Source organism: Aplysia californica, unplaced genomic scaffold, assembly GCF_000002075.1.
Source record: "Aplysia californica isolate F4 #8 unplaced genomic scaffold, AplCal3.0 scaffold00104, whole genome shotgun sequence".
In the NCBI taxonomy this organism is placed as follows: domain Eukaryota; kingdom Metazoa; phylum Mollusca; class Gastropoda; order Aplysiida; family Aplysiidae; genus Aplysia; species Aplysia californica.
Genome location: NW_004797374.1, coordinates 585,015 through 597,391, shown reverse-complemented (window position 1 = coordinate 597,391; position 12,377 = coordinate 585,015). Strand labels below are relative to the sequence as shown.

General features: G+C 38.3%; 1 long non-coding RNA gene across 1 annotated transcript; it reads left to right on the top strand.

Annotated features, from left to right (window-relative positions):
- Nucleotides 1-196: 196 nt before the first annotated feature.
- LOC101856334 lies at nucleotides 197-12,255 on the top strand. The gene is made up of 4 exons (XR_001184734.2): nucleotides 197-360; nucleotides 4,039-4,165; nucleotides 9,511-9,582; nucleotides 11,968-12,255. It is a non-coding gene; the product is annotated as an uncharacterized LOC101856334 (long non-coding RNA).
- Nucleotides 12,256-12,377: the final 122 nt, after the last annotated feature.

Sequence of the window (12,377 nt, the reverse complement as noted above, 5' to 3'; positions counted from 1 at the left end):
TTTTTAATGCACTGTTAGTAAAATTGTGAAATCAATTCATTGTGTGCGTTTCTTTAGTCGGTAATTATGTGGATAAAAATATCGATACGTTTATTTTGGTGCAGCGAGTATGATTAAAAAACGAAAAGACCGCCCGCAAAAGATTTCCATTTTTTCACCCACAAACAGAAAACGTGGGTAGGATTCGAAGTGTAACTGACATTTCGTCGTCCTTCAATAATATCAACAATAGAAAGAGACGTCAAGCATCGGCTTCAGTCAGCTCAAACAGTTGAAAAATCTGTTTTATGGAGAACTTTCTATGAAAAAGCGTACCCGCTAAAGTTTTTATCTTTGGAATCAGTTGTCATTGTCGATCTTGTGAGCGAGCGGTTTGTTTTTCTGTCTAGAATCTAGATCTAGATTAGATCTAAATGCCAAGACGTCTTGTCTATAATAGGATAGGCCTGGCCTACTGTTTCATTGGTTTCATAACATAGAATTAGAATGGTCACCTAACTCACGACCCGCTATTCTCACCCCCCACCCCCGGGACGTCGACAGTGATGTAGAGTCTAGATCTAGATTTCTAAGTCTAAATCTAGATCTATATTTTTTAAAATGTAAATAATATAATAGATCTAATCTAGATCTAGACTCTAGATTCTAGTTCGGCCTGCTTCATGCGTTCAATCAGGTCCCATGAGATGAAGAGGAGTGCTCTCTTACAGAATTAAAGTCAGGATATATGGGATAGACTCTAGATCTAGAATCTAGATCCAGATCTAGTCTAGAGATCCTTATATGATCATCTTATAATATAACATTAATACCTGATCTTTGCTAAATTAAATCTTAAAAGGGAGTGTATACAGACCCGGTAACCGGGAACAAAGTCACAAAGTATACAGACCCGGTAGGGGAACTCTTTTTTTTTTGTCTTTTGTGATTTCGGAGTTTCAGCGCCCTCTTGGCTCAGGGTAGACCTAGGTTCTTCTAGATCTATGGTCTAGGTCTAGATCTAGGCAGACAGACATAAATCTTTCATCTAGTTTCGCGCTAACCTAGATCTAAATGAAGATTGCGGATGTCGTTTCGATGAACGATGGTTTTTCCTCCGTTTTGGAATTGGAGGAATCACAATCCGAAGAAAAGAACAAGTTACAATGTCATAATTTCAATCGAGCAGTCTCTCTCTCTCTCTCTCTCTCTCTCTCTCTCTCTCTCTCTCTCTCTCTCTCACACACACACACACACACACACACACACAAAAGATTTCTACCGGGTCTGAGGTCTGAAACTTCCCGAAATCACAAAAGAGTTCCCCTACTGGGTCTGTATACTTTGTGACTTTGTTCCCGGTTACCGGGTCTGTATACACTTCGATCTTAAAAATTAGCAACAAATAGACAAGCCTGTATATAATAAATGTAAAAACATTTTTCGCGTCTCTGGTAAAAAATTATATATTAAATCTATGTCCATGATATCTGGCTACCGACGCTACTGCGCGGGATGTGGGACCTGTCGCCGGCCTGGATAATTTGTTATTTACACACTTATTGATGGCAAGCCTCTTTAAGCCTGCACACAATAAATATAAATGGTTCAAGGAACAGAGTGCGTGTGTACGAATGTAACGAGACACGATGCACGAGACTCTTTTTATGCTCTTGCATGACGGTAGAATGGTTGGAAATTATTCAGGCCAAATGGGCGAGGGCGTTAAATCGTGTATTAAACTAGTTTAAAATAATTTTATATAATTTTAAGCATTTCCGAGCTTCTTCACTTGCATTTTCTTTCTTTTATTCTTTCTAATTCTAAGGACTTTTTCTTGCCTCTTCTGTCCCCCTATTTCTTGAACATTTGAAGTTTGGAGCCAAAAAAGAGCCAGAGAACCAAATGAAATTCTCCGGGCCAGACGCGATCCAAAAGAGACAAATTTCTTGGATTTGGTTCCAAATTGACAACCCTGACTGTGACTATTCGGACACGAACATGATCCTGTGGAACATTAGCCCCAGTAACCTCAGCCCTGATCCCTCTAGGGTCATTTCTGGTATAACGAGGGGTGAGAATAGCGAGACATAGGTTAACTCTGCCGTCGTAAGGGAAAACGACGAATGGTCAAAATTTTTCAATTTTTATATATATATATTTCATAGAGTATTTAATTCTGCATCTGATGGAGTAAAAAATTTTGTCATATCCTAATCCGTTGTTGCATAATTGAGAGTTCGTCGTTTTCCCTTACACTGGCGAGCTCCGAGCCAGAGCTCAGTGTAAGGGAGAACGACGAATGGTTGATCGGTCAAGGATCACTGCTCGTTCGGCGTTGTCCCCTGGTCTCAGCCAATTAGGCATGGGCGAGGAATGACAATTGGTCACTGTTGCGTCAGTACAAACATACTAGGTTTTTTGCAAACAAATACACCACCACCCCCTCCCCCACAGTAGAATCGACCAGGGTTATAAGAATGTATCACTTAGTGTGTCTTTCTGTCTGGCTTCACGTATTAGGCCTATGCTGATGGTGTGAATTGAAAAGAGCAGGCGGGAGAGAGGGGAAAACGGATGGGGAAAGGGGTGGGGATGGGAGGGTCAAAAAAGTATTCAGGGAGAAATTTATTAGCACTGCATATTAGTGTCCGCCAGATGTTCACAGACTAACGTCATGTTAGTTTGCTGTCCAGTCATTTGACATCCCAAATCCCAACGATGGTTATAGTGCCGCAATTTGTCTAGCCCGTGTCACTGGTCGACATCATTATAAGAATTACCAAGCAATTAATGACACTGCGTAAATGAGAGTAAATTTCTTAGTCCAACCTAAAAAGTGGACGTATTGTGGCGACACTTAGTCTTGCTTTACGATTTTTTATGACTTGACGGACGTTGCGATCAAGCATAATAATGTCTTGCAAATTCAAACTGTCCTTGTCGATCTCTACTTTGTGGTATGTTTTCCGATCCGATCAACTGAATCCTTTATTAAATGCAAAGCGTCGCATTGCCTCTCCTGAAAGTGTTTGTGAAACAGTCTTGTCAGATTGTTACATTTCTTACGTGAAAGTTTGACTTTGCAATGATCTGATCGTATTATTGACATTGTAACATTGTTGATTCCTTTGGTCGTGCAGGGAAAATTTTGCAATTGGCGAAAATAAAAGTAAAACTCGCTTCTGAAGAGAATACAATAGAGAGATATCATGGAAACCAAACTTTGGTTCCGAATGAGACAGTTTTAAATCAAGCTGTTGAATATGTGTGCACATCTGATTTGTACACTGACTGTGTAGTATTTAACCAAGCGGGGAAGGGAAAAGAAGGACGTTTAGCGAGTTACAGTTGGGATCTAACAAACACCTAACTTTATACGTATAATAGCTAGTTTGTATGTGTCTTATTTTTATTTGTAGTAACCAGTACACAGCTATTACTGTCATTAATGCGTCACAACTGACCATCGCCTACGCCCATAAACGTTCACGAGTGTAAAGGAGAACTACGAACTGTACCATTCGTCGTTTTCGCTTACATCGCAAGGTTCACCTGCGGGTGCGCAATGTAAGGGAGAACGATGAATGTCGAATTGCTTTGCTACTTTTTAACCTAAACCATTCAAACTTTAGAAACTGCTTTATGAACACCTCAATCAGATATCTGGTGAATTACTGCTTAAAAGAGTGAAAAATAGAGGAGTTATAACGTGAAAACTGTTTTTGCCTCTCCTGAAAAATTTGCCTCTCTACCTGCGCAGGACCATTCGTCGTTTTCCCTTACGATGGCAGAACTGTAGCCGTGGCGTAGTCCTACAAAAGTTATGACGGACTTTCTAACAGACATCTTGATCTCTGCCGATTTAAGTTATTATCTAGTTCAACATAAAAAGCCAAAGCTTTGAACAACTCTGACTGCTGATTTGTGTACAATACCACAGCGTGACTCAATTTTTATGTGAGTGGTAGATCTCCGTGCCTTGAACTTGAACTCACAGTTTACACTACACTACACTGCCACTGATATATATATATATATATACTCTGTTCTGTTCAGACTGACTAAAAAAGATACTGGAGTGCTGGACTGGAGACAGTAAAAGATGCATTCAGACCTGTCACCTCATCTTCATACGACCATGTGTAACGATCTGATTGCTGCTCTAAATAAATGTCATGCAGACGTAAGTATTTCCTCGGCTGGCAGTAAGCAACCTTTGTGAAATGAATAGGTTATAAATGGTTTGACTTTGGGTTAGGGTTAGGTCTCTTGTTAGTTGGGGTGATCGCTTGTTATTGAATTCCTTCTGCCCTATTTCCTTGAACCTGCCTTAAAAAGTGCATTTCTCCATAAAATAAAAACAGTCACGCTGTAGGTAGGCTGTGAGCCTCTGACTGACAGCCACTGTCCTGTGACACCCTTGCCAACTAGCCTTCTGTTTTTCCTATTATATTTCCAAACATTCCATATAGCCATAGCGGCCCTTTTGACTAGTGCACTCGAGATCACAGTTGGTCATTTTCGGTACAAACCGGCCTCAAAACCTGCTCCATGCGGTTTCTTGAGCATTTTGAATGTTTTCTGCCAACCCATCCTCAGACTGGATGGGTTCATTCTAATACTAATATTATAGGGTGCCCACTATGGCTGGATCGGGCCGATCGCTCGACTCGGTCACCTGAAACTGCAAACAATTTACACAATTTACACGTAAATTGTTTTTGAGGCGACAGAGTCGCGTAATCTGCCCGATCCCATCCGTAGTGGGCACCCCATATAAGCTGTTTCAATAGAAATACAGCCCAGTCCATTTATAACAGCCTCTGTTATTACAGCAGGAACTTGGATGTGAAATAACGTAGTGAAATCAAACGCTCGTCAAAATAATGAAAATGAGGAAACGCATTTTTCCCTCAGGTTTGGGAATTTTTCTAATTTTTTTTTTTGGCTCAAAACCTTCTATGTCCATTTTAAAACACATTTCTGAAATGGATTTTATAGGAAAAACCTTGATTTAAGGCACAAAAAAGTACATTTTTAAATATCCATGGACTCTCAAGCCAAGGATATTATAACTTATCTTTGACGGCCATTTTCTTGATTTTTACCTCTGAAACCAGGTGACCCCATACCTCCTTCAATTGCCTTTATATCTCGACTTGTATTCAAGAAAAAAAATTTTTCACTGAAAGCAAGACAAATGGACAAGCATTAAGGTGATAGGAATAACTCCACATGCCTAAAAATTGAGAAGCGCCTGATTCCACCGCGTCGCGACACATATACAGTGGAACTCGGATTCAATGAGCTCGGATTCAACAAGAAAACAAAAACTCAGATTCAACAAAAGGAGATGGATTCCCCTTTTTTTTTCTTCTTTAAAATTCAATAAAAATAACCAGGATTCAAAGAACACTTAATTCAGCAAGCTCGGATTCAACGAGATCAGTTCCAGGGTGAACAGCCCCCACAGTGTGGCTTCGCTCATTTTTCTCCCACAAGGAACTTTATCTATTCCCGGAAACCATCCATTGTACCAGCATCGTAAACCACTATTCATTTAGCCGATTGCTTGCGATCAATCAGTGGCCTTCTTTTCATACCAACACATGCGTTGTTTGCACGCGTGTGTCGGGGTTGGATGGGCGGCCTGCACACATGTGAATGATACAAACGTGTCACAGTCTACACCCCCCCCCCCTCCCCGGCAACTAATCATTATTACAATAATAAGCTAGTCTTGACATAGATCTACATAATGAATTTGCGCTGGTCTATGGAATCTAAAGTTGCCGTATATTATTCTAGGCCGGCTCTAGACTCACTAGACAGCAACATAACTTTTTGGCATACAATCGAGATGAGACAGGAGTAGGCTACATTTGAACAAATCGATCTTATTTTTTTTTGTGCACAGCTCATAATATGCAGGCATTTCAGGCATCACTTGTTACTTCTCTTTTCATTACTTACCCAGTACCTGTAATTATCTACACAAAACCTCATAAATTGCTATAAAACTAACATTCGGATTCAACGAGATTTTAGGTCAGGCCCGGTGACCTCGTTGAAACCGAGTTCCACTATAACAGTGATAAATCAAATCTGTTTTTTTTTTCTCTATAAAAATGTAACCTGACTATAAGGTTCAATTTGCGCACTCAGAAACCGTGATTTTGCAGCGCATGAACTTGCTTTCGATCGATCAAATCGTCGCCCATCTCACAAAAGGGCGTATCATCAAAATTACCTGTTTTGAGTTAACACCACCATGGTATGTCGGGTAGTGAGATCTATGTTCTCTCAAAACAGCGTATGGATAGCTTCAGATATGGTGGAGTTATGAGCAAAAAACATTTAGCCCTATAGCTGTCGAGCAGGAAATTGCATCTCACATAAAGGCGTATGCCTTGTTACGCCCCTTTGTGAGAATATATGCTGAAGCATAAGACTGCATACGCCATGGTATGAGATGTTTCCTTTTGTTTTTTCACTTGTAAATGAGGGGGATGTGTCTTATTTCATGTTTAGTAGTCTTGATGATTCTTTCTCGCTGCATCATTGAGGGACTTTTATACGCTTCCTTACCATTAGTTAAAGTAGACACATGTTGTTTTGGAACCTGTACTTTGAATTTCATCCTTGCTTTCAGCGTTTGAAGTTCATGCACCCATAAAGTGATAGTATCTTAACTGATTTGTAAGCTTATAAACATTCTATTTTTAAAATATTTTCTACTAGTAAAAGTTTTAATTAGGTCCATGAGTCCCCAAAGATGTGGTATTGCAGAAAGTTCTGATTATATTGACGATTTAGATGCAGACCCGTCTTCCAAACCTGGTTTCTGTGTCATGCAAGGACATATTTGCTGCTTGTGGAAGGTGTGTATTGCTCCTGTATTATACATGAAGAAACAGGCTCATGGTAGTCTTAAAAAACACATAGCATCGTGAGTAGAAAACTGATAAAGCCAGAAGAGAATAACTCTGTTGTTAGATGTTGTACGCAACCTGGAAATTTTATGGTAGAAGGTGCTGCCATTGAAGTGACTGCTCAGAAAGGTTCACAGTCCAATAGGTATAAAGAAGCTAACCACAAAGGACATTTTGGAAAGGAGTTCCTTAGCCCTATAACTGAAATACATTTTGGCGTGCACAAGATTTGAGGCAGGTATGAATTTGAAAGCTATGAGAAATATGGTCGAAGCTATCACACTATTGCGAATGAAACACAGGAAATGTTCCAGTAATATTACTGACTTGGAGACCATCACCTGCAATGTGAGTTTGTTGTTGGTCGCACTGACTGCCCTGAATCTGTGAAAGGGACGAGTTGTTCTCATGGACAGCAGACATATTACTTGACAGTCAATGGAGCACCGCCATCTGTAAGACAACATCAGCTGAAACTATTGAAGTAGAAAAAAGAGGATGATGATGCTCAACAACTGTCAAAGAAAGAGATGGAAAACTTCCCACCCGTATTAATGCTCATATTGTGAGGTTCCCCGCTGTTGACTCACATCACTACTGTAGGTCAGTTTAGAGTTAAAAGGACTTGCACTCTAGCCTGAACTGAAGAGGAGACAAAACAAAGGCCGAACAATCGCATCCACGGAAAAGCCAAAGTCAGAAAACTTAAAGAAGATGCTTTCAGCTGCAATAAAATCATAAACTGAAGTGATATTATGGGAACAGACTCAACATAGACTATTCAATAACTATTTATTTCCTACAAACCCATTGTACCAAACTAATCTTTAAGCCCCACAAAAAATCAAGTCAAAGACGTTCCATTGAACAGCCTATAAAAAACTCCTTTTAGCCAAGTACACTTTTCATCAGACTGGAGGAACACACAATGTTCTTTTAACTTTGCCACATGCAACTTATAACAAATAACAGGCTACCACTTGCACTGTGTTTTCGCATTGAAGTGCCTTTCCAGATCATTTAAATCTTTCTTAACAAAATTGATAAACAGAGTATTATGGGCTAAAACGTTTATAAGGTATAACACAAATTCTTTAAACATGCTCAGTATTTATCTCTGTCCCAGTATTGTTGTTGTCTAAGGAAGGTGCACAGTCCTGAATGAAAGGTTCTGTGCAATACTAGTAATTTTATACTCTTTGTATTGTGAAAATTCTGCATAATACCTTGAAGACAAGTAAGAAAGCTTAACTCTGTAAGTTATTTACATTTCATATCGTGGAGACCCCAAATCTGTTTCTTTTTCTTTTTCCTGTTGTTTTTCACTCCCCAAAATAGATCACTTTGGCATATTGAGTTGATAAACCTATTCAATAATCAAGAAAACAATCCCTTTTCTCTTATATTCTATTAGCAAACGATGTAGCGTATCGTCAATCTTGTGTCTTTACGGGCATAATTATGTTCTCACAAACAGGCGTATCAGCTATTTTAGACCACTTCTTAAATACTGATGATGCAATATCTATAATCACTATTGGGAATGATAAATCGGTGGTTGTACTAATATCTTGCCAAAAATTTAAACGAAAAAGCAAATGGTTATGCCACAGCAAGAATTTAAAAAGTGTCGAAAAATGCCAAAAATGCCCCCCCCTAATAGTTTTGGGGTCACTGATCGATTCTGTCTCAGTGTCAGCAGAACAGCCCGCTGGAAAAGAATCAGTGGTAATCGAATAGTAAGCTGAAGGTCCCGTCTGTCCTGTTATTATTATATCTGAGTATGAATGTAACATGTTTTGATGGAAATGAAATGGAATGATAAAAACAAGATTTCTGATTTTAAACCATTTGTTGAATTCAAGTCAAGAAGTGACCGAAATATAAAAAAACTCAACAGACCCTGTCCATTGTGCCCAACTAGGCCCTTACATTGTAAAACGGACTCTTTTCTCTGTGATCTTGATAGTGACTGTATCATAATATCATGGACAGATTCAACTGTACACGGATCAGTGCCTGATCTTGGTCAAGATTGGTTGTTGTTTTTTTTTCACTATAACAAAGTTTAAAAGTTCAATGCAGCGTTGAGTAAAATGCACAATGTGACATGGACCAACAAATTTTGCATCAGAGACACAAATAACAGACTATATAAAATATTATTACTACTTTACTATTTCCTTTTAAAATTATTACAGTATTATAATGATTGATTTGTGATAGCATTCCGTGCTCTACAGCATTCTCTGTAAGCCTTACATTGTACAACTTTTCATGTCGAACAGTTACAACTGCACCACTGAGTTATGAAAAGGAACACAAAGATTTGTGGTTGATTTAACGGTCATGCAGTGCGCTTACTTTTCATAAGTCATTTATTCTTGCTACTCATACTCATACATATAGATCTCTCTCTATGTATATGAGAGTTGAGTTAGTATCACCAACCTATGGGGAGACAATAATTTAATGTGACCATACGGTGCCAGATCTACTTAGAAACACATGTGCGTAAGATTTAGTTCCCTGTTTTTATTCTCCATTGCTAATTCTTAAGGCATTGATGTGTGTTTTTGTTTTCTTTCTTTTACAGAATCCTTTCAAAAAATTTTTGGGAGCCTGCAATGAAGCTGACAGGGCAATGACAAAATGTCTAAAACAAGAAGTGAGCTGTTGGTTTTATGACAATTACTTTCGCAATAGTTTTTAATTTTTTTGTATGGTTGGCTATGTATAGAGGTAAAAGTACATTGACCTGAAAACAAGCATAAATCATGTAAACATCAAATATTTTTCCAAATTTTAATTTACAAAAAATGTTAAAACGATTATATTGAGACCTTAATTCCAGACCTATACATGTACACCCAAATTTTGAAAGAAAGTATAGCCAATGTAATGCTATTATTGTGCTGCTGCCATCTTTCGTTCGTGTATGTGTCTGAATTTGAAATTTGTATTGTATAATATTGTCAGGGCCAGGGTATCATTGTGCACATAACATAATGTGTATCTTCAGCTCTCTGATCTCTCAGCCTGTCTACGTAATGTACCGTAGTGCCTAGTTAAGAGAACAGGATTTTTAATGACTGGCTTTGATCAAGGTTAAAAATATCATTGTTTGTGTGTAACTAACTTTTTTCATTTTGATGGTCGTCTCCCTTTTGCAGTATAGTATTGGGACATTCTCAGTAGTGGGTGAAGAACAATGTGTCCTGTGGCTGTTTGACTGGCACTGAAAAAAACTTGACAACGATTTCACTCATTCTAAAAATCGTTTTTATGATAATTTATTTCAAGTGTCTCAGTCTAATTTTGTGCTGAGGATTTTGTATCCCTCTCAACCAGGGTTGGCCCTGACAGCCTGTCATCTCTTATACAATCTAAATGGTCTAAATTGTGTCAATTTAGGTGTAAAACACCTATGTTTAAAAGAAAAAATTATTTTAAAAGATTGCTGTTGATCCAAGCCTCTTTTTTTTGCCCCAAATTGTTAAATAGCTTTTACAGTTCCTCTTTACCAGATGTGCCCAATACGTGTACTCAATTTAGAGTTCACAGGGCTTTTTCAGGTGGAGAATATTTGATGACAAATAAATATCGTGTACTTTTTGTATTTTGTATGACCATTGCCTGCATGTGTATGAAATAAGATTCGTGTCACGTGCTTATAAAATGAGTTACTTCTCAGATTCCCTACCCACATTGTAGATAAAAAATACACTGCAGCCCTCTCAATAACGATCTTTAATATAACATCTTCTGTATAGTGACATTGTGCCCAGGTCCCGATTTTTTCTTTATATATATATATATATATATATATATATATATATATATATATATATATATCATTAGTAATTTTTGATTGAATTTCTTAAACTTTCTATAACGACTCTATAACGACATTTTTTGTCTGGTCCTGACAATGTCATTTTAGAGAGGCTGCACTGTACGTTAAATTTTTTGGTTGAGTTTGTATTTATTTATTTTATGAAGTGATAAAAGACTTAAAGAATATAAGTTATCAGTTGAAAATCGAAAAATTTGAACACGGTGTCAATTTTCGGCCGAATCTTACCATTCATGAATTGTGAGAAATAACTCATTTAATCAGCACACCGCACATTTGTTGTTCAAATTTCAAATTATACTTGTGTCCTGCAAGAGTCGAAAGGCTATTTCACTTTGTAAAAGGAATGCAGTCTTGTCTTGACTCATCCATGGAGTAAATTATACACTTAGTTCATAGAACAAAAGGTAACTAAACTGCTTGTAGTACACACCTCCGAGTACTTTCTGGACTATTCTGAGGAACTAACTTTCCAAACGTCGCCCTTTTTTGGAGAGGTACTTTCATTTTGATACAGTGTACTTAATTTGGTTGTTTTGGGGGGGGGGGGGGGAGGTTGTATGTGTTTTATGGCGCTCGCAACTGTATAAGGTCATATGAGCGCGCGGGACACATTTCAGTTGGTAGGAAATTTGGAATTTTGCCTGGGTGGCAGCCGAAGCCTACTCTTATTGATTTTGTTTGGACTACCAAGGGATCTTTAACGTGCGCAACTTGCACTCGGGACCTCCGAAGTTTTTCGCCCTTGTCCGAGAAGGCTAGGTGTAGAGCTTTCCTATTAGAAAATCAGGGGTGTGACAGTAAGATGGAGCCAACGAAAAGCAGTAGAAAGGCTGCAGAAAGAATCAAGAGCTCAGAGGTGGGGGCAGAAAGCGGAGACGAAATCAGAAAAACAGTACGTTGTAAGAGAGCAGGAAAGGAGGTGAAAGGAGGCAATTTTAGAGAGAAAAAATTTGTTTCGGTCGCTGCCTGGATTCTAACCCGAGAACTTGGAATGAGAGGCGAACACCTAATCTCTAGGCCTCGAGAGCCCCATACTTAATATGAAAGAATTGTTGTACCTGTGTATCTCATTTTGTCCAGGTATCAAGTAGCCTACTTGACATATATACTATACCACTACTAGTGGTCTTTTTTCACACTACTCTTATTGTAGAGGTTTTCCTTAAATCATTTCGTTTATTCTTCTTATTTCAGAGAGAACAAAAGAGGCAAGCTAACAAGGAAAGGAAACCATTTTCAAAGCAAAAGGATGGCACTAGCTCTTCTTGACTTTGTTGTGTTTGTTATGACTAGCTTTTTCAAGATGTTCAGGGAAAGAAATTTACAATTTGTTTATAATTATTTTACAACCTGTCAATTTTTTGCTATTGATTGGACAAAAAAATTTTAATGTCTCATTGATTGAACAATTGAGTTTATTTCTCTGCAAAGTCTGTATTAATGGGTAGGAACACAGGTTACTGAACTGTCGAAAAAAAAAAATTAAGTCCTACTCCTGCTTTCGACATGGGTGGGGGGGGGGGGTATAGGTGTACAGCCTACAAAATATAGCAGTAACAACACCTTCTTCTTATGTGTACTTGTTTACTACATGTGAGCAGGCA